At 37.5% G+C, this 21801-nt stretch overlaps 1 pseudogene; it reads right to left on the reverse strand.

Moving 5' to 3' along the window:
• Window positions 1–338: 338 nt before the first annotated feature.
• LOC110212471 (transducin beta-like protein 2) lies at window positions 339–1220 on the reverse strand (annotated as a pseudogene).
• Between the last annotated feature and the right edge of the window lie 20581 nt (window positions 1221–21801).

Consider the following 21801-nt stretch of genomic DNA (forward strand, 5'->3'; position numbering starts at 1 on the left):
AGGGCCTGGAGTCACAGAATCAGGGGGCATAGAAAGATTTTTATTTGACAGGTGTCAGAATACCGATATGGAATGTTTGCAGAGACCCAGGGACCAGGCCTTCACTGGTGGAAGGGCAGCTAGTTTTAGCCTGCAGCCCAAAAATGTCTAGTTGACAGAAGGGGTTGGAGTGAAGAAAAGGAGAAAAACAAGATAGAGAAATCCTATTATGCTGCTCCTCCCTTTCAAAAGCCCCTGTTTCCAAGCCACCCTGGACTGAGGGAGGAGGGGAATAGGAGCAGCTGCATAAGGATTCCCTCATCTCTCATTGATCCCTTCTAAGTCCAACTTTTCCTTTCTCAGAACTTCATGTCCCTCAGCCTTTTGAGAGTAGCCTGAGCTTGAGCCAGCTGCTTATTCAGGCTCTGTTGGGTAGTTTCTCTGGGGGCTCATTTGAGGAGCCCTTGTATCTCCACTATGGCCCTGTGGCCAGTGATATTTTGGAAGATCCTTACCAGCTTGTTTCCACAGGAAGCCAGGTACTGACCTGTGGTGTCAAAGGTCATTTCAGTCACACACTCCCTGTGGACCTTGTTAAAGCTCTCTTCTTCTTCACCTCTCTTTGTGTTAGAGAGCCATATGTTGTTGCTTCTGGCCAGAGCTTCTGGGCATCTGGAGAGGGTTCCAGGATGCAAGGCATGATGGCTGCCTCATTGTATACTCCCGTCAACAAGAGGTAGGGGTCTTGTTGATGCTTGCATTTTACATCTGTGGTCCAACTTCCACATCCCATCTTTGAAGACATTTGCCATCTGGCAGGAATCACTGGAGAAACCCAAGAAGTGGATACCAGCAGCAAGGCTCTTAATTTCAAAGGCATGTGTCACTTCCTGGACTTGTCCACTTTTGCTAAAGCAAACTTCCCACACTTTAGCATAGGAATGAAACCACACAAACCTACAAATCTGCTATAAGGGGAGATGACCATGTAAATGTTATTCATCTGTTTCTTGTTGATGATGAACAGCACTTCCTACTTTAGGGTCCAGATGATGATCATAGTGTCACTGGAGACAGACATGATGAGTTTTCCTGTCTCAGCAATGCCTATGTTGATGACCGGTGCCTTGTGCTTCTTAGGAAAGTCTTCTACAATAGGCTGGGAACTACTGCTACCAACTTATTTCATGTTCATCTTGAAAATACTCTGCAGCCAGGGCTGAAGCACACCAAGGTGGCATGGTCCAATTTCACATTAAGTCAAAGACTTTGACATTCCTGCTGCAAGAAATCCTTAGTGATCTAGATGTGAATGGTTTGGTCACTGGCACAGGTTGATGGGTATTTACTGTTGTTGCTGAAGTCCATGATAGTGATAATCCTGTCATGGCTTTTCAATACAGCTGCCAGGAAAGCATGAACAAAAACCTGTTGATGAGGCTTTTCTTTACGGTGTCATTGCTTTTGGTTTTTGTGCACTTGGCACTTATGGACTGAAACTCCATTATATTTCTAATCATGCTGGTGGCTGCAGGACATCTTGTTCCAGTGTTTTCAGCCCTGTGCTGAGAGCATCACTTTCAGCAGGGAGAAAAAACCTGAACAGCAGTAGTACCACAAGCAGCTCGTTACTTCCATCTGTCCATTGCTTCTGATGCGTCGATGGGGGTGCAATATTATTGTAAGAACAACTTTGAACAACCTAGTCATTTTGATTATGATTAACACCCAAATTAACAACAAAGGATGTATGAAGTAAGATGATATCTACATCTAGAGAAAGATCTTGTGAGTAGAAGTATGTATAGTATGGATTTGCAGATAGATAGATAGATAGATAGATATAGATATAGATATAGATGTAGATGTAGATGTAGATATAGATATAGATATAGATACAGATATAGATATAGATATAGATATAGATATAGATATAGATATATAGATATAGATATGTGTTTGCATCTAATGATGCCAGTTCTGGAGTATGGGGGGGGGAGAAATTTACATGATAATTTTTTTATATATTTAAAAGGAAAAACAAGTTGTACATAATAGATTTATAGTTTCATATGCAAAATAAAAATAAAAAAGAAGCCTCTGATCATCAATTAATTATTAGCTTACTATCTCCAGTTGTCCTGATGAATATCTGGCCACCAGACCAGATGACTTTGGAAGAGAAAGTGAGGCTGGTGACATTGCGTAGCCCCCCCCCACTTAAATCAAAGTCAATTGTAGGTCATGTCATCATCTTCCTGATGTGATTGACCTCATCAAGAATGAAGGACAAACGCAACAACCCAAATTAATAAATTGATTATTAATTACCCAGAAAATATGTATGACATATATCTGTCAACCTGTGCTAATGACCAAATCTAAATCCCTATCTTTGGTTCCTGAGCTGGAAAAGTTGATGGCATGGGGTATCTACCTGGTAGAAATGGTTTTTACTGAATAGCAACTCTCTTGGAGACTGCTTTTGAGAAAATAAAATATAACTATTGTAAGAGGTAGGGCTGGGGCCTTCTGATACCTCACTATCCACTGTGGAGTATGAACTCAATAAGCCAGGTATACAGGGAGTCTGGCTGCCTTGCTTCTTCTTTGGTTTTGTGAACACTGAAAACTCTTGTAAGGTCTGAGACTGCTATGCACTATAAGAGTAATTGTGGTTTGGACAACAGTAGCAAGACTCATCTTTCCATAAGGAAAGATTCAGAATTGGAGATGGAGGCCCAGAAAGAAGATCTCACTTGAAGGTTTGATAGGACTAGGCAGAGGTAAAATGTGAAACAGGCAAATATGAGCCTTTCAAAAGTCTTTTAATGGGCCTCTCAACTGAATGTGCTCTTAGAGATAGGTTATAGAATTGGATTCTAATTATCTATAACTGTCTGTTATCTATATGGCCATCATTGTTTCTGTAAGCTAATAAACAGGCCTTAATTAGAATAATTCCTTGCAAAGAATCCTAGCCAGAGAATGTAACAAAAATGTCTGTTTGTGCAAAAACATAGGGAGAAAAAAGGAAAAAAGTTGAAAAAGACATTCAATAGGCACAGAAGCCACTGCCATCTTTACCAGAAGTGAGACAATTCTAATGTAGACAGAGTATCTTAGGCCTGATAAGGTTTCAGTCTTAAACTGGCCTAGCCCTATCTTCTTAAACACTAGCCACAGCAGCAAAACAATGGGTTAATACAACAGGTGCAGAACTAAGTGCAGAGACCCAAAGAGGATTAAGTGAGAGAGGGACCAGTGGGGGAAAAAAATCTTTTTTGGAAAGGTCAAGAAGTAAAGATTGGAAGGTGGCAAGGCTTAATACAGGTAAGAGTCATGTTGAACCTCTTCCCATTTTAATTATTTTATATACTTTTTATTCACTTATTTGCATAAAACTTCTTTCCCTTCAATAGAATGAAACCTCCTTCTAGGTAGGACTAGATTTGTTATTGATTTATTTTGTTTTGTTTTGTCTTCACATCTTTTTTTTTGGTAGTAATTTTATTTATTAATTTTTTTTAAGCATATGTTTTTAAAACTTTGGGTTACAAATTTTCTCTCTTTTTCCATCCCCACCCACCCTCATTGAAAAGGCAAGGAAATTGCTACAGGTTATACATGTGTACTAATGCAAAACACTTCCATACTAGTCATGTTGTAAAAAACTAAGTAAATTTCCCTTAATCCTATCCTGCCCCCATTTATTCTATTCCTCTTTTGACCCTGTCCCTCCTCAGAAGTGTTTACTTCTGATTAGCCCATCCTATAATCTGCCCTTCCCTTTATCATTCCCCTGCTCTCTTGTCTGTTTTTTTTGTGAGATAATTTACCCCATTCTACCTCTCCCTTTCCTCTTCTCCAAGTATAATCCTTTCTCATCCCTTAATTTTATTCTCCAGATATCACCCCTTCATCTTCAACTCATCCTGTGCCATCTATCTATGTATCTATCTATCTACATCACATATAATTGCTTTCCCTCCAACTACCCTAATACTGACAAAGGACTCATGAGTTACAAATATCATCTTTCCATGGAGGAATGTAAACAATTCAACCATAATAAGTCTCTTATAATTTCTCTTTCCTGTTTACCTCTTCATGTTTCACTTGAGTCTTGTATTTGAAAGTCAAATTTTCTATTTAGCTCTGGTCTTATAATCAAAAATGCTCGAAAGTCCTCTATTTCACTGAATGACCATTTTCCCCCCGATGGATTTTATTCAGTTTTGCTGGGTGGTGATTCTTGATTGTACCTATCTCCTTTGCCCTTCAGAATATTATATTCCATGCCTTGTGGTCCCTTACATGCTAAAATATGTGTTATCCTGATTGTGTTTCCACATTATTTGAATTGTTTCTTTCTGGCTGCTTGCAATATTTTCTCCTTGACTTGGGAACACTGGAATTTGGCTATAGTATTCCAAGGAATTTTCCTTTGGGCATGTCTTTCTGAAGGTGGTCGGTGGATTCTTTCAATTTCTATTTTGCCTCTGGTTCTAAAGTATTAGGGCAGTTTTCCTTGATACTTTCTTGAAAGATGATGTCTAGGCTCTTTTTTGGATCATGGCTTTCAGATAGTCCAATAACTGTTAAATGATTTCTCCTGATTTTATTTTCCAGGTCAGTTGTTTTTCCAGTGAGATATTTCACATTGTCTTCTATTTTTCCATTCTTTTGAATTTGTTTTACAATGTTTTCATTTCTCATAAAGTTATTACTTTCAAATTGCTCCATTCTAATTTTTCCCCTTTTTTTTCCATTCTAATTTTTAAGGGAGTATTTTCTTCAGTAATCTTTTGGACTTCCTTTTCCATTTGGCCAATTTTGATTTTTACAGCATTCTTCTCCTCATTGGCTTTTTGGACCTCTTTTGCCACTTGGGTTATGCTATTTTTTAAGGTGCTATTCTCTTCAATATTTTTTGGGGGGTCTCCTTTAGCAAGCTGTTGACTTGTTTTTCATGATTTTTTTGCATCACTCTCATTTCTATTCCCAGTTTTTCCTCTACTTCTCTTACTTGTTTCTCAAACTCCTTTTGAGCTCTTCCATAGCCTGGGACTGATTATATTTTTTTTTTCTTGGAGGATTTGGATGTAGGAGCTTTGACCTTGTTGTCCTCATCTCGTTGCATGTTTTGATCTTCTTTGTTACCAAAGAAAGATTTTATAGTCTAACTTTTTTGGACCTTTGTTTCTTCATGATCCCAGCCAATTACTTGAGTTTCAAACTTTTTGTGAAGGTAGGGGTCTGCTTCCAGTGTGGAGAATGTTCTGTCCCAAGCTTTGGGGGTTTTGGGCAGCTATTTTCAGAGACACTTTTTGCGACCCGTAAATTTTCAGTTCTTCCCAGGTGGTATGATAAGGGGTGAGGTGTTTACTCCCTTTCTGGCCTGTGCTGTGGTCTGTGAGTGACCACAAGCACTCTTTTCTGACTTGGAATTGTGAGGAGGGTTATCTCTACACCACCACTAAAAGTTCCCCCATGCCAGCACTCCTCCTTGCCCCAAGACTGCCACCCAGAACTGTGACCCAGATCCAAGTACGGGGAAAGCAAAAGATTCCTGCCTTAGCACCAGCAAAGAGATCCCTCCAATCTCCCTCTGATCAGACACTGGATTCTCCTCAGTCTGTGGGCAAGAAGATCAGGAAGCAGCTCCAGTCTCAGGGCCAAGCTCGGGGACTGCGGCTGGGACCATGTGCTTCTCTCTCTCTCTCACTACAAACACAGACTTTTCCCACTGACCTTCAAAGTTGTCTTTGGCATTCATGGGTTGAGAAGTCTGGAAACCACCGTAGCTGCCTGCGATTCAGTCCTTCACATCTTCTTTACCTAGCACGATGCTTAGCACATAGTAGTGACATTTTTTTTCCTACTTGAACTGATCATATAGTTGTTATGTAATTTAGGCATATTAACTATCTTCTAGGAAAGGTCCAACTGTGATAAGAATTAGTTTGACCACAGAGTGTATCATGGTAAGATATGAGTTAAAGTCAAATTTATGGAAGTTATTTTATTACCAAGAAAGGAAAAAAAGAATTTGGGGAGGAAAGAAAACACATCCACAGATAAATAAAATAGTCTGCCCTACAGAGGCTGACACACTTCTGGTTACCTGGATTACATATAGAAGCATGATCAGTCACAGGAAGGAAGGAACACTAGCATCTTAAAAGGAGACATGTACAAGGAAAGAACCAATCAGCAATTCTAGGAAAGAATATGTCAAATTACTATAAATTTATTCTATCCTTTTTCAAGCACTATCCTAAATAATTTGAGAACAGAGATGACATTTAACAGTGGAAAAGAAAGTGGGCAGGGAAGATCATAGCAGAAAAGATGTATTTCTTTTGCTGAGGTATAACACCATCATTTTTCTTAATTATTCTTGACATTTCACCCATTATTCCATGAGCTCCCTCAGAGCATAGTAAAAAAAAGGGGAGGGGGAGGAAGTAGGGCAATTTCTTTTCAGAGTGTGCATAGATGTTCTTTAATAAATTCAATTTTTATGGCTTCCCCCTAGCCTGATTCATGGAATTTTTTTAAAGTATCAGATGTATTGATAAAGAAGTACTTTTAGAAAGGCTCTGCTGAGTGTAAATCAATTCCATAGCAGAGACAGTATAGAAAGGTGCTGACATATCCCACACTTATAGAAAGTGCCACAATATTAGACATGTTCACATTATATATGATAAAAGACATTCCAAGTTTGCCCAAGTTTCCTTGACGTTAATCAAGATGATCCAATCCAACCCCATTTTCACATAAATCTCTCCATAACACTACACTACCGTATATTGCACTCATGTTTTAATTAGAAAGCAGTTATTGATGACTATTGTACATTTGCTATTTTTCTACTTAAAACAAGGCATTGTTCTTAGAAGTCACTAGGGTGCTACTAAAAAGTAAATTGAGAATTGGAATTAAGACACTGTTTGGCTGAGCCAAGTAAAGAGAAAAACATATGGCAGTCCAAATTTTGACAAAGAACACTCTGCCCCATACAAAAAGACACTGTTATAGATAATTATAAGAAACAAACAAAAAAAACCCCCAGTCTGTTGGTTTAAAATATGACTTATATGCTTTCTATTGCTTGTTATAGTGAAAAATGAACAACATTCGAGAAGCAAATTTCTAGAATACAGTAATAGCCTCCAACTCCAATCTCCCCCAAAAGATAATGAATTTGGGTCATTCTGAACCTGTGTGTCTAATACCACTTAATAACAATAGTTTCACACATGCACACATGTATGTGTGTATGTATGCATGTACACATGTAGAATGAGACGTAAAACAACAAGATGAAATTATTAGCATATATAGATATATGTATATGGAACTATAAAGTATGCCTATGTGTGCATTATATATGTACCATGAATATAGAATAAAGAAAATGAAATCAGTTATAGTTTAGCAGATAGGATTGTTGGTTACTAATATGAAAATTATGTCAGAATCATCTGTCTGTGTGCAGTCAGGAAGTCAGGAAATTGGTTAAAACAAAGGTCAAAATCACCATTAAATTAAAAAAAAATAAAATAACATATAATATGAGAAGAATATACTGTAGATAAATACAAACATTTAATTCTGGTTTATTCAAAGCAGCCATAACTGCCCTCAAAAATAGGAAATGGAAAAAAAAGAAAATATATTGACTATTACAATTTCCTACAAAATCCAATTAATAAAAAGTAGTTGTCACAATCAAGAAAAAACACAAAAGAATGAAAAAGTGGCCTCATCCAGAAAACAGTCATATATAATTGAATAAATCATAACATATGATTTATATGTATACATACGGATATATATGCATGCATGCATGTATATGTGTATTATAAATACATGGAGTGTATGGGGGGTTCAGAGAGTACTAGTAGCTCTGGTGTGAGTCTTGCTGATCCCTTTTCAGAGATGCTCATCCCACTTTGGTTTCCACTTGCCACCCAGCTCCTTTCTGTGGCTCCAAGATTCTGAAGCATATGCAGCAGCCCTGGTAAAACTGTCTTGGCAGAAGGGCTAAAATAGGTTGAGAGTAACTGACAGGCCTCAGACCTGTTGATGAGATAGGAAGATGCCTACCCTAAGCATGTGAAGACTCCCCCAGAGGAATGAGCAAATGAAACAATTTGTTGTAATGGCCATGATGATGGCTGAAACAGGTGATCCATTGCATTCCAGGCCATGGCAAGCCATCCTAACTTTGATACCTCTGGAGGAAAGAGTGAGGCTGATCACTTTGTACAACTCTGACTTACTTTAATCTAATTCACATGCAAATCAAGACATCATGTCACTGGTCCTCTTCAAAAGCAAAGGACAAACAACAACAATACATACATACATGGGCAGCTAGGTGGTGAATGGGTCTGTTGTCAGGAGGACCTAAGTTCAAATCTGGCCTCAGACATTCACTAGCTGTTTGATCCTAGGCAAGTCACTTACCCTGTATGCCCCAGTTTCCTCAAGTAAAATGAGCTTGAGAAGGAAATGGCAAAAAAAAATTCTGGTATCTTTGCCAAGAAAACCTCAAATGGATTCATGGAGAGTTGCATATGATTGAACAATAACAACAAATACACACATATATGTGCACACAAACATACATGTATATTACACACATATGGGTACCAACATACACATGTGGACACATAATATATACATGCATGTAACACATATGTGTTATATGTATGTGTGCGTAAAGTTTGCAGGTAAATTTAATCCTAAACTTAGCTACTATGAAGGAAGAATAGTACCCAGAAAAATTTCAGAAGAGACGTGACCTAAAGAAGGACCCATCAATAAAATGTGTGGCCTCCAATATTAATAAAGGAATGCAGGGACTGTGACTATGAAGTGATGTGAACAAGAGATTCAAATGTGAGATAAATTTTGAAACCATATGAATCTGGAAATGTATAACTTATTCAAAGTGAACAAGAGAAATACAATGTGAGAAAGCCATAAGAATATTGTATATCAAGAAGATCTATCTATGTGAAAAAAATATTTTTTAGTTGTTTTTGTTGTGCCTGACTTTTTGTGACCCCATTTGGGGTTTTCTTGGCAAAGACACTGGAGTGCTTTTACATTTCCTTCTCCAGCTCATTTTACAGAAGAGAAAAATGAGGCAAACAAGGTTAAGTCACTTGGCCAGGGTTACATAGCTGGTAAGTACCGAGGCCAGATTTGAACCCAGGTCTTCCTGACTGCTGGCCTGGTACACTCCCCATTGTGCTATCCAGCTGCCAGTCACTGTAAGGAGATTTGTGAATGAGAATCATAGAAAGTATTAGGATACAGATAAGGATGACAGGAACAAAATTAATAATGCAATAGCATTGTTCTATAAACCACTTGGACAGGAAGAAGAAGCAGTTGAAAAGTTCATGAAACAGGTGATAATCCTTGTGTTTTCCACATATTATAATAATGTGGAGCATCATATATTGAAATATCTGCTAGAGTTCTTTCAAATTGACTTACCATAATGTTAATTTCAGCCTTTAAAAGGTGGAGCAGCCAACTATTATAAATCTTCTATTGTTGATTGGTTTTCACAGGTTTGTCCTTCATTCTCAAAGAGGACCATCATTTCACCATCAATAAGAGACTAGTGGTTAAGGTGGAAGGGATGGGAACCAGTGGGCAGGGGTATCAAAGTAGACATAATCTGACATGCGCTCTAGCTGGGGGGGGATGGTGGTTGGAGCAGATTTTAAAGAGTCCAAAAAGAAAAAAAGAAGAGAAGATCCCATATTGTATAGCAGAAATTCTAAAAAGGAATTCTCTAAAGTTATTAATGTAGATACAAAGGTACCTCAAATATTTACTTGGTTCTTTAACTCACATATACAGAAAGTGAAGCAAAGGCAGGTAACAGTGAAGCAACAATTTTTTTTTTTAGCAACTATCTTATGTCAAGTGCTGTGCTAAGTGCTGGGAATTGTGGTTGTAGTTTGTCCTTCATTCTCAAAATGGACTCTGACATCAGGAAGATGATGCCATGACTTTTAAGTGAATTGGATTATAGTGCAGGAGGGCTGTGCAAAGTTACCAGCCTCATTTTCTCTTCCAGAGCCATCTGGGTCCAGTGGCCAGAAATAGATTAGGCCAACTAGTGATGGCCCCAAGTGCTGGGAATACAAAAACAGGGAAACTCGGTTTCTTATTCTCAAAGAGCTCACAGTTTAATGGGGGATATAACCAAAGATAAATACAAAACAAAACAAATAGATAAACCAAAAAAAAATCTTATCACAGTCTTGTAAACACAGAGTCAAAATAAGCTGAGATGGATGGGAAAAATCCAAAAAAAAACCATCCTAAAATGGTGTGTGTGTGGGGGGGTGTGTGAGGGTGGGGGTGTGTGTTTTAGCTCCATTAAGGGAAAAAGAAGAATCAAATAAGTGACAGAATGTTCTGGGTATAGGATGGGACAATGATAAAGGGAGATCAATGAAAGTCAGGGCTATTCAAAAGTTATTTTTCTTCTTCCTTCCCCTCTTATTTTTTTTTCTTTCTTCCCCTCTCCACTTGTGTAGCGGGTAATTATATTTGGACTGGAACAGACAGAACAAAAAGTGAATGAAATGGACTTGATACACAAGATAAGTAAAGTAGGGAGATAGCATTTATTTAGTCTAAGTCACAAGGCCTAGATATACCCTGTCCCAGAATACTTAAATTAGTGAGAAATGTGAAAGATTATGGAGTATGGAAGACACACTGGAGGACTAGAAGAGGGAAAATGTCCTGATCATCAAAGAAAGGGAACATGATAGAGTTTATAAACTTTAGGACAAGGAGCTGGATGCAAATTCCTGACTCAACTCTAGAACATAATAAATAGCTAGTTAAAAGAATATTTAGAAAAGGACACTATAATCACAAAAATCTAGCATAGCTTTACCAAGAACACTGTGACACTGCAAAGCACTTGTCTTTCTTGGCTTCAATTTTCTCCTCTTGAATATTAAAACACTGTATTAAATATTCTCTCTTCCAGGGGTCCCTTCTAGCTTTTGTTCTAGTGCCCTGTGAACAGGTCATTATAGACTGACTTTCTTTCATCTTCTTCATCGTTGGAATATTGTAAGTACACTTTATTTTCTTTTAAGCAAATAATTTATTCTTCTGTACTATTCTTGTGTAAAAGAAGACAAACACGATTTTTAGTATAGCACATTCATTTAATAGTATAGTTAGCTTGCCCTGGTTGAGCATCTTCTAGAACATTGTTTTCAATTCTTGGTGCTACAGGCTCAATTGCTAAAAGCTCATCATCCAGGAGGAAAGATTAGATAAGGCTTTATCAGAGATATCTTTCTATATGAGATATGTAGGGAAGCTGAAGTAGCTGCTTGTAGTCTTAGATCTTCAACTCCTTAATATACTCCTAGAATTTTAAAACAGTAGTCAGATCATTACTTACTGAGACGTTCCTGTGGAGGCTCTGACTCAGAAAAAGCCTGTCCAATCTGCTTAATTGTCAGGACACCTCATCTTATAATGGTCTTTTCAATGATTCCATGTCAATTAGGGTCAATTGAGTTATATTCTGTAGCTTATCTCTTACCTGTACTTTCATAGGCAGTTGTCATAAGCCTTAGCAATTATGTCCGTTATTAATACTTTTGCTTAATTGTTTCTTGATAATGTCTGAATCCTTGCGACCTCATTTTGGTTTTCTTAGCAGAGATATAGGAGTCCATTGTCATTTCCTCCTCTAGCTAATTTTACTGATAAGGAGACCGAGGCAAACAGGGTTAAGTGACTTACCCACGTTCACACAGCTAGTAAGTATCTGAGGCTGGATTTGAGCTCAGGTCTTCCTGACTACAGGCCCAGTGTACTTGGCCCCACTCTACTAGGTGAATATAAACTCCTTGAAGGCAGGTCTCCTTTTTATTGTTCTTACTGTGGCAAGCACATCTCCTTCCATATGAATGCTTACTGAATCCTTGTTAAATGGAATTACATTTGTATTAAATGTTTCAAATGAGAAACTAGTTAACATGAGGAAATTGTGCTTCAGAAATGAAAATTAAATTCAAAATTAGTTAATTAGTAACAATTACAGTGATTTGCAGAGGAAGATAGTGTAGTACGATTGAAAATATTGGATTTGGAGTTAGAGATGCAGGTTTTAAGTCCTGGCTTTGCCTTTTGTTACCACAGTGATCCATCAAAATATTTAATCTCTCTATGCCTCAATTTGTTCAATTATAAAATGAGGCAGTTGGAGTAGATGATGTCCATGTCATCTTTAAGCTCTAACTCTCTGAACCTCTGCTATTATGATAAATATACATTATGTTATCATGACTCTAACCCCTACCAAGCAGGATTACGGGATTTAGGTCTTGACAGGACATTAGAGATTATCTTGCCTGTTCTTATTTTACAGCCCAGAAAATTTTCTTTTCCACTAGCTAAATTACCTGTGATACCTCCTGAACCTGAATAATACTTGGCTAGCAATACCTGGCTAGCAATCCTCCAGAAAGGATCCACCAGATGTCTTCCTTTGGTACTTTAAAGGTATCAGGAATATAAATGTACTTCTTGGTTTGTTCATTTTTCTCTCTCATTCTCACTTCTTAAAAAAGATGTCAAAAGCTCTAATTCTTAATTGATTAATAAGCTTTACCTTGTGGAGGCAGCAGTTGTCCATAAGAAATCAAAATATTTTTTAAAGATTAAAAGGCTTTTTTCCCAAACTATACAAGACCGCACTGATAATAAATTGTGAAATAGTTCCAGGAAGTAAAAGCAGCTGCACCTTCTTTGATGTACCTTTCTTTTGAATAACTCCTGTTTCTGGCCCGGCTATATTGTATTAATTGATACCTTTTGTTCTTTTTGTGCAGGTGTAGGAAAAAAAAACCACCACCTTCTGTTTGAAATTTACCCCTTGTGAAGAGAAAAGTCTAAATTTCGGTCTCTCTCCTGAATTTGTATTAATAAAGATTTTCTTGGTGAGCCAAGGTGGCGGAGTAAGAGGTAAGTCTCTTTTACCCTCCCCTATTAAGCCCTGAAAGCCCAGAAAAATATCAACCCAGGAAAAACTTTGGAACAGCTGAACCAGAAGAAAAATGGGGTGCAGCAGTCCAGTAGCCCACGTAGCTTGAGGAATTAACTGGAAAGGCCCCTCTTACCTTGGGGAAAGGAGAGCAGTACAGAACAGGAGGCATTCCAGCAAGCTAATGGAAAGCTTCACCTCAGCATACCAGGAAGAGATCCTGAAGCTCAGGTTGTGGAGCAGGTAAACACCAACACCTGGACCCCCGAGTGCTTCATTGAGGGTGGGGGAAACCAGCTCCGAAAACCACCAGGTGCCTCAGCATTCTACAGCAACTGGCTCTCCCAGTGCCTCAGCAAAATAAGGGAAGTAGGTCTCTAAGGGGGACCAGGTTAATAAACACCCTACAACACCCATCTGAAAGGAGCTGAAGAAAACAAAAGGAAGGAAAGTCCTAGATGAGCACGAAATCTCCAAGAGCCACACTACCCAATCCTACCCCTAGAGTTCCAGTGTTGCTGATTCCAGCCCAACACCAGGTAAACTGCCAGAATCCTACAGCCTCCAACTGCCAACATTGGAGGCCTCAGCACACAAAGCCATCGACCAGGCCCTAGGCTCCCCACACAAGAAGCTTGGGCCAGTGCCCACTGCTGCCCAGTAGGAGAGCCCAATCTCTTTAAAGGTCAGGAAATAAACAAACTCCATGAGCAAAAAGAAATGTATGATAGATTCTTATTATGGGAAGAGTGAAGATCAAGGTAGAAATTCTGAAGAGGACAATATTGTCTGGAACCTCAAAAGGGAATGTGAACTGGTCTGAAGCCCAAAAAGCCTTCTTAGAAGAGCTCAAGAAGGATTTTAAAAGTCAAATGAGAGAGGTAGAAGAAAAAAATGAGAGGTATGCAAGAGAGAGTCAATAGCTTGGAAAAAGAAGTACAAAAATTAACTGCAGAAAACAAGTCCTTAAGAAATACAATTGGCCAACTGGAGAAGGAGGCACAAAAATCTAATAGAAGAAAACTATTTGTTAAAAATTAGAATTGAGCAAATAGAAGCTAATGACTATGAGAGAGCAAGAATCAATCAAACAAAAACAAAAGAATGAAAAAAAAAGATGAAAATGTAAAATGCCTCATTGGTGAAACAACTGACCTGGAAAATAGGTCCAGGAGAAACAATTTAAAAATTATTGGTCTACCTGGAAATCAGGATGAAAAAAAGAGCCTGGATAGTATCTTTCAGGAAATCATAAAGGAAAACTTCCCTGAGGTTCTAGAACCAGAGGGTAAAATAGCCATAGAAAGAATCCACTGATCACCTCCTGAAAGAGATCCCAAATTGAAAACACCAAGGAATATAGTAGCCAAATTCCAAAACTACCAGGTCAAAGAGAAAATACTGCAAGCAGCCCGAAAGAAACAATTTAAATATCATGGAACCACAGTCAGGATTACACAGGACCTTGCAGCTTCTACATTAAAAAACTGTAGGGCATGGAATATGATTCTGTAAGGCAAAGGAGCTTGGAGTACAACCAAGGATTAACTACCCATCAAAAATGAGCATGATCTTTCAGGGGAGGAGATGATATTCAGTGAAATAGGTGACTTCCATACCTTCCTGATAAAAAGACCAGAGCTCAACAGAAAATTTGATCTTCATGTACAACACTCAAGAGAGACATAAAAAGGTAAACGAGACAGAAAGAAACAACATGTTATTAATAAGGGCAAACTTTAACATCCTTACAAGGGAAGATGACACTTGTAACTCTTGAGAATTGTATTGTTATTGCACCATGTAAAAGGGGTATACATAAAGGGGGTGGGTATAAATTAACTTTGATGTAATGATGAAAAAAATCTAATCAAGTGGGTTAAATGGATCCAAGTAAGTGAATTAATCTCATCTGACTAAGAAAATGTACTGAGAAAAAAGGAAAGGAGGAGACAGATGGGTAAATTACATTACAGGAAAAGGCACAAAAACCTATTACAGCAGAGGGAAAGAAGGGAGGGAGAAAAGCATTGTTTGAACCTTATTCTCATCAGATTTGGCTCAAGAAGAGAATAACATAATCAGTTAGGTATGGAAATTTAATATGCCCTATAGGAAGTAGGAGGGAAAAGGGGAAAGAAAAGGGAGGGGGGATAAAAGAAAGGAAAGAAGTAGTAAGGGTAAAGGGGAAGAAAAGGGAGGGAGCTAATAGAAGGGAGGTGGAACTGAGGGAGACTTCAGGAAGCTTCCATATGATCATCATTACTCTTTCCATTCAACTTTGATTTACTTGTAATTAGGATTCTTCCTAGGCAGCTAGGTAGCAGAGTGGATAGAATGCCAGGCCTGGAGTCAGGAAGACACATCTTTCTGAGTCCAAATATGGCCTCAGATATTACTAGCTGTATGATCTTGGGCAGGTCACTTAACCCTGTTTGCCTCAGTTTTCTCATCTGTAAAATAAACTGGAGAAGGAAGTGTCAAACCACTGCAGTATCTTTGCCAGGAAAACCCCAAATGGCAACACAAAAAAGTCAGACATCACTGAAAATGACTGCATAACAACAACAACAATAATAGAATTCCTCCAGGATCCTGTTGTTTGTGATTTGCAGATACACAGAATAATTTTGCTCCTGGAACACATTTGCATGTGCTTTGTAAATAGGCTGACTCCCACAGAGATTTCTTCTTTTGTATTTGGTCATATTCAGCTGTTCTTTCTAACTTTATCTTCTAGGTGCCATTGCTATTAACTTAGACAGTATATTAGTCATTGAAGGGAGAGTGTCTGAAATATGCTAGTTCCATCATTGTTCTACATAAAAAAAATGTTCCCATTAAAATGACAGCAGGAATGTTTTCTGTTAGGTCTCTTTTTGTTCTTTTTATAGGCAATAGCAAGATCTTTTGCCACTCTCTGCAGGTGTGTTTTCTTGTTAATTGCTTTTCAGTGTTTGCTACTCTTAGTCTTACAACACGGACTCATATTTTTTGGGAAATAGAGCTAAATATGCTTTTGCTCTAAATTGGTTTTACCTTTAGCTGCCTAATGATATCTACCTGGCAGAGATATTAAAAGTTTGTTGAATAAAATAGTTTCTAAGGTAGATCGACCTCCTGTTGGTGACAATTGCTTTCAATCAGTAAAACTTTACTAAGAAATAGTGAGTCAATGCCTTCTATCCATTTCCCATTTCTCAGAATCAACAAATTCCTTAAATAGATTGAGTTATAACTATTGTACTAGCATATGATCTTTTAAAAACTTCATCCTTTCTTCTAGTTTGCTATTTACTTTAACCTTTTTTTTCCCCAACCAGTCAATGACATTTGTTTGTAGGCAGATAATTCTGAAATGACTGTTACATTTATAACTAGATGTTTGATTTTTGCCAAGGCATTGCTAATTCCATTTTCTCACATAGTTTGGAATTCCTCATGTACTGTTTCTGATTCACTTCTGAAACTATTTACAATGATTTTAGGCTTTTGAATAGACTTACATCTTTTTTGGTCTTTTTTTTTCCGTTAAATTCCTTAAGTATTTAAGCTCCGTGATGGTAGGGCTGTTTTTGTTTTTTCTTTGTATAATTATTTATTAGAACAGTAGCTGGGGGAAAAAAAAGTCTTGAGAGCAAATGCTTCTCTACTTAAAGGTTTCATTTCCAAGATATATGAAAAACTGATTCAAATTAATAAGAATAGTCATTCCCCACTTTATAAATGGTCTGAGGACACGAAAAGGCAATTCTCAACAATTTATACAGTAACATCAATTTGATGAAAATGAATAATTTTAAGAACTCTGATCAAGTGATTGATTAACTTTGATTTCAAAGGGCTTATAAAAAATGTTGCATATCTCATGACAGAAAGATAATAGGCTAATTTTCAGAATGAAAAATGCGTATTTATAGTTGACTAATATGGGAACTGGGTTTCCATAAATATGCTTTTATGACATAAGGTCTTTCCTTTTATCAATCCAGACTTCTTTCTTTCTTTCTTCTCTTTTCATATCTTTCATTTTTTTTTTCAGAGAATGGAAGGAGGTGGGAGGCAAAAAAAGGGCCTTGTATTTAAAAATGGTAATACTAAAATTTAAATTTAAAAGCAAGATAATCTATCTTTTCTGATCAGCCATACCTACAAAACCTAGCTAGATAAGTTTAGTGGGAACTCCTCAGAACCTAGCTGTGTCCAACAAACTCACAAAAGACTCATTCCTTGGGGTTCTTGCCTCACCAACTCACAGCTCAGAAAGTAAAAGTGTAAATTTATAAAAGGATTAATGGCCTAGGCATACCAATATTCTGTTAATCTTACTTACACAAGCCCCTGAGCAGGCATGTACAAAAGTTTACCTTGGAAGAGAGGTGAAGGGCTATTTCTTCATGTGAAACAGGGGTTAAGGAGAAAGTAGTGGTAGAGGGCAACTGGGACACATGAGTTGATGAATGGGAGAGAAGAGGAACTTTTCAGAGAATAGCCTCAATCTTTTTTTTTTTCTTCATGGAAATATGATGCAAGCTTCTCAGCTGGTGGATGGGAAAGGGTGAGCTATGGGAGGTTTGAGGAGAAATGCAAAGGTTTGGATAAGTCACTGTGATGAATGGGATAGTGTCAATTGGGAAAGTATAAAAGGATTTCCTCCCTACAGTAAGGACCTAGTTGAGATTATCTAACATAAACTTGTGTTAAATTCAGCTAATGTGTTTTCATGTTGTTGTTTGTTTGTTTGTTTTTGTTTTGTTTTGTTTTGTTTTCCAGCTTCATTGAGCAGCACATGACTAAGGGTGAAGGCAGTGAATTAACTTCTTTATATGTAGGTCAACATCCATTTGGAGGTTATCTTGCCACAAGGTGTGAGATATTTGTCTAAACCTATTTTTTTCACATAATTCTAGCCCATTTTTTTTCACCTAAAGATGAGGTTTATTAGAAGGTCTGTTATATTTGGTAGACTCTTAAGGAATCTAAGTATTTGTATCGCTAATGCAATGGGCCAGATTTTAAGAATCTGAGCCAAAGCTAGCCAATTTTCCATACAGTTTTTAATCAAACACTGATTACCCCAGTAGATGGCATTCTAAGCAGAGTTGTATGATTAATTGAAAAATACTGAGGCTAAGCTTTTGAGAACATACCTATGAAATTTTATAGAACCATTCTTGAATAACCTAGGATAATAAAAACAGAATTAGAAGGCAACTCAGAGGTCTAGCTTCTCATTTTACAGATGAGGAAACTGAGGCCCAGGGAAGGCGAGTGATTTACCTGTCACACAAGTAATAAGTTTCTCTCTCTCTTCTTTTTGGAAGACATTAGCAGATAGTCTTTCTCAATCACAGACTATTTGAGACAATGTCTAAGGCCCTAACTCATAATAGATCTGTGTATTGAGGCTGGAGCCCTTCACTTCCTATCTATAACTTACTGATTTATATATGCTGGGGCTATATTGATTTGCTCTTATTGCCTACTTGAAGTTTCTAATGACATTTGTTTTTCTCTGAAGTTTAATTTTTATTCATTATGTAAAATCACCCATTTTATTTTGTTCTTTCTGTTGCCACTGGATCATATCCATTCTTTCAGGTTGTTGATTCATATACTTTCGATCATAAGTAACATATTGTAGTGGAGTACTTTGAAATTTCATTTTTGGTGTATTATTAATCAGAAGATTTAAAATAATTTTAGTTATCTATGTTGATTTTTGCTTGCTGTAGGACATAAAACATAAAATTTGAATCCATTTGAATAAGGCTTATTAAAAGAAAAAGAAAACCTGTCATAGGGTTAGAAGGTGGAGAAAACCAATTATCAAATAAAGTTCACGGTTATGTCAGGCTGACTAAAAACTCTTCCACTGTGTGAATTCACCTGGAATGAAGAGGTAATTCACCTTATGTCTTTGATCTTGAAATAGACTCTATACCCTTCCCCCCTTCCCCCATACACACAGCCTACCTACTTTAGGATTAAGTCATTTAATGCTGGAGATAGGCCCTTAAGACCTGATAGAATTTAATATCTTTGATTAAGGTTAGGGTTGGGAAGGGAAGAGGAAATTCCAAAGTTTGCATTTGATTCCTTGTTTCAATGAATGTGCATTTTCAAATACTGTGTGTGTGTGTGTGTGTGTGTGTGTGTGTGTGTGTGTGTATTTAAAACCTGCTGTGCTTGTGTGCATATATTTATGCCTACACATCAGGGCTCAGGCTCAAACCCTAAATTACCAGATGCCAAAAAAATTAAACCAACTGTGATGTCTATGGACTGGGGAAACTTAGGTCACAAAATATACATGTTCATCCTCTTTACTGTGAAGCAGGAGTAGGCTACAATGCTTTGTCCTTCTTGTCCTTCAAAGGAGGGCAAGCAAAAGCAGTCTACCATAAATATTTAAAGACAGCACACACATACAGTCTTGATTCCACATTTGTCTTTATATTTTTATTAATTTTTAAATTATCGGATTTCTGCTTTTTGGTAGTAAAGCTTTATAACTTCTTTTACATTTTTTTTTTTGCCTCAGGCAAAGCACTGGTGTCTGATTTATCTTCTGTACTTATCTTTCTTTTAATAATATGAACTTTTTTTTTCCCAGACAAGTGCAAAGCTATATCTGACCCAACAGGGAAAAAAGTTTTCTTTTTAAGAAATGTGTACAAAGTACTTAATCAGTTATATTGCTCAGAGATACCGTATATTTTATTTTTGGTGATGACAGTTAACTTTCTTAGTCTCCAGATGCCAACATTTTAATGAAAACAAGACATTTTCAACAAAATGTCAGCAGCAAAGTGAGCAAAGTGCTGGGGGACCAGTTTGGCAACTGCCTGAGCTTTGAATTTCCTCTTCACGTTCCAAAACATTCACTTAAAAAGCATTTATTGGAGCTGAACTGCCTTTATCAGCCTGATCAGAGCCCCATAAAGAGCATGCATGATTCAACGGCCTTTCCCAGCTTAAAAAAAATATAACTTTGATAGATGCTTCACAAGCACGGCACCATAGTTTTCATGTTCACGTTTGTTAAGATTTAGTGCGGCTATTAAAGAGCAGAAGGGCTTTTTGGTGGCAATCTTCAGACATACCAAATATCCCAAAGCACAACCTTCTACAAATCAGAGATTAAGGCACTGACAAAAATTTCCACTTGATTGCAGTTTTCCCCCTTAAACCTTATATCAGGAGTGACTATCTTTTCGATCAAATCTCTCAGGGATGTGAATAGCTAGTTTTTTCCCTCTCAGAGAAAAATATCAACTGAAAGATAAAAAGTGACATTGTAGGTGCCTTGTCCAGGAGCCAGTCGATTTATTTAAAAAACGGTGTGTGAGCCTGATCTACACATGAAGTTTGTGGCATGTCTGTTGTCAAGTATTGATCACTTAAGACTTTACTGTTTGCCTACCACAATTGTAGCTAATAATCTCTTTTTATTTAGTTTTGTGGCTTTGAATTCTTATCATGGCTCTGGCTGATTTCTCTGGGACCTATTAGATCTTGCTTTTGCTGTGCAAATGGACTATGGAAATTAAGCTTGCTGAAGCACTTTTTTCCTGGGCAAACAGTCTTTGTTTTCCACAGCTCACATGTCAAGTGGTTTGCATGTAGATAGGGTACATTTGGAAGCAGCAGGTGCCATCAATCTTCATGACTTGCTGATACACACCATTTCACCTTTACCTGTTTCAGAGGGAGACTGCAAGGGATGACTGAGCAATAAAGGATTCCCCTCCACTGACATAATGGTCTTCTCATCTAGCTCTCTTCAGCACTTTGGGGTCACTTTTGGGTACCTACTGAAAATGGGTATCTCAGTGATGTAGTGCTTCCAGGATCCTTACCCCATCCTCCTTTTTTCTATCTGAAAATTCATTTTTAAAGTCTTTTTTTTTAAATTGTGAGACATTTTCATATTGGAATCAAAAATGCTAATTCTAGCTTACTTGCTTCATTTGTTTCTACTTTTTTTTTTCTTCCACTAGGTGAAAGGTTAATACTAAAGTTATTTTCTTTGCTGCATGGCTTCATGGCTTCACTGAAGAATCTTTCATGGAACTGAGAAAAGTCAATCAGATGAAAAAGAGCATATTTATGAGGGCTATTATGCTTAACTTCGTGGCACTCAAAGATGATCTACACTAAGTTAATTAAACTCCTGTCTCAGGAGAGTGACTGGTAGTAGCTGGGAGGAAAAAAAAAAGAGAATAGTATGTTTTATAATCAGGTATTCTTAGAAAACAATTTTATTTAATCAATTCATTACATATTGGCTATATCAAATTTCCAAGGTAATGAAATGAACAACATAACCCTTTTCAGTGGAAACTAGCTTTATGTGTTAGTCCTGGGTAATGTCTTTGGCAACCTAACTCAGGATAGTGACTCAGCAGAAAATTGATTAGTAGGGGCAGCTAGGTGGCTCGGTGGATAGAGCACTGGCCTTGGATTCAGGAGGACCTGAGTTCAAATCCAGCCTCAGACATATAACACGTATCAGCTGTGTAACCCTAGGCAAGTCACTTAACCCCATTGCCTATCCTAAAAAAAAAAAAAGTTGATTAGTAGATCTTGGTGAAAGCCACAGGTTTTTCTCCCTCCCTACACTAAGACCCAAGCATTCAAGTATTTCTGGTACTAGAAAGCTGTGACTGTCTTTAGAATTAAGACCAAGACAATATAGATAGCATGTGTGTTTGTGGGTGTGGGTGTGGGTGCACCCGGGTATGTCCACGGACTAGTTT

This window comes from Phascolarctos cinereus, unplaced genomic scaffold, assembly GCF_003287225.1.
Source record: "Phascolarctos cinereus isolate Bilbo 61053 unplaced genomic scaffold, phaCin_HiC Scaffold_7;HRSCAF=346, whole genome shotgun sequence".
In the NCBI taxonomy this organism is placed as follows: domain Eukaryota; kingdom Metazoa; phylum Chordata; class Mammalia; order Diprotodontia; family Phascolarctidae; genus Phascolarctos; species Phascolarctos cinereus.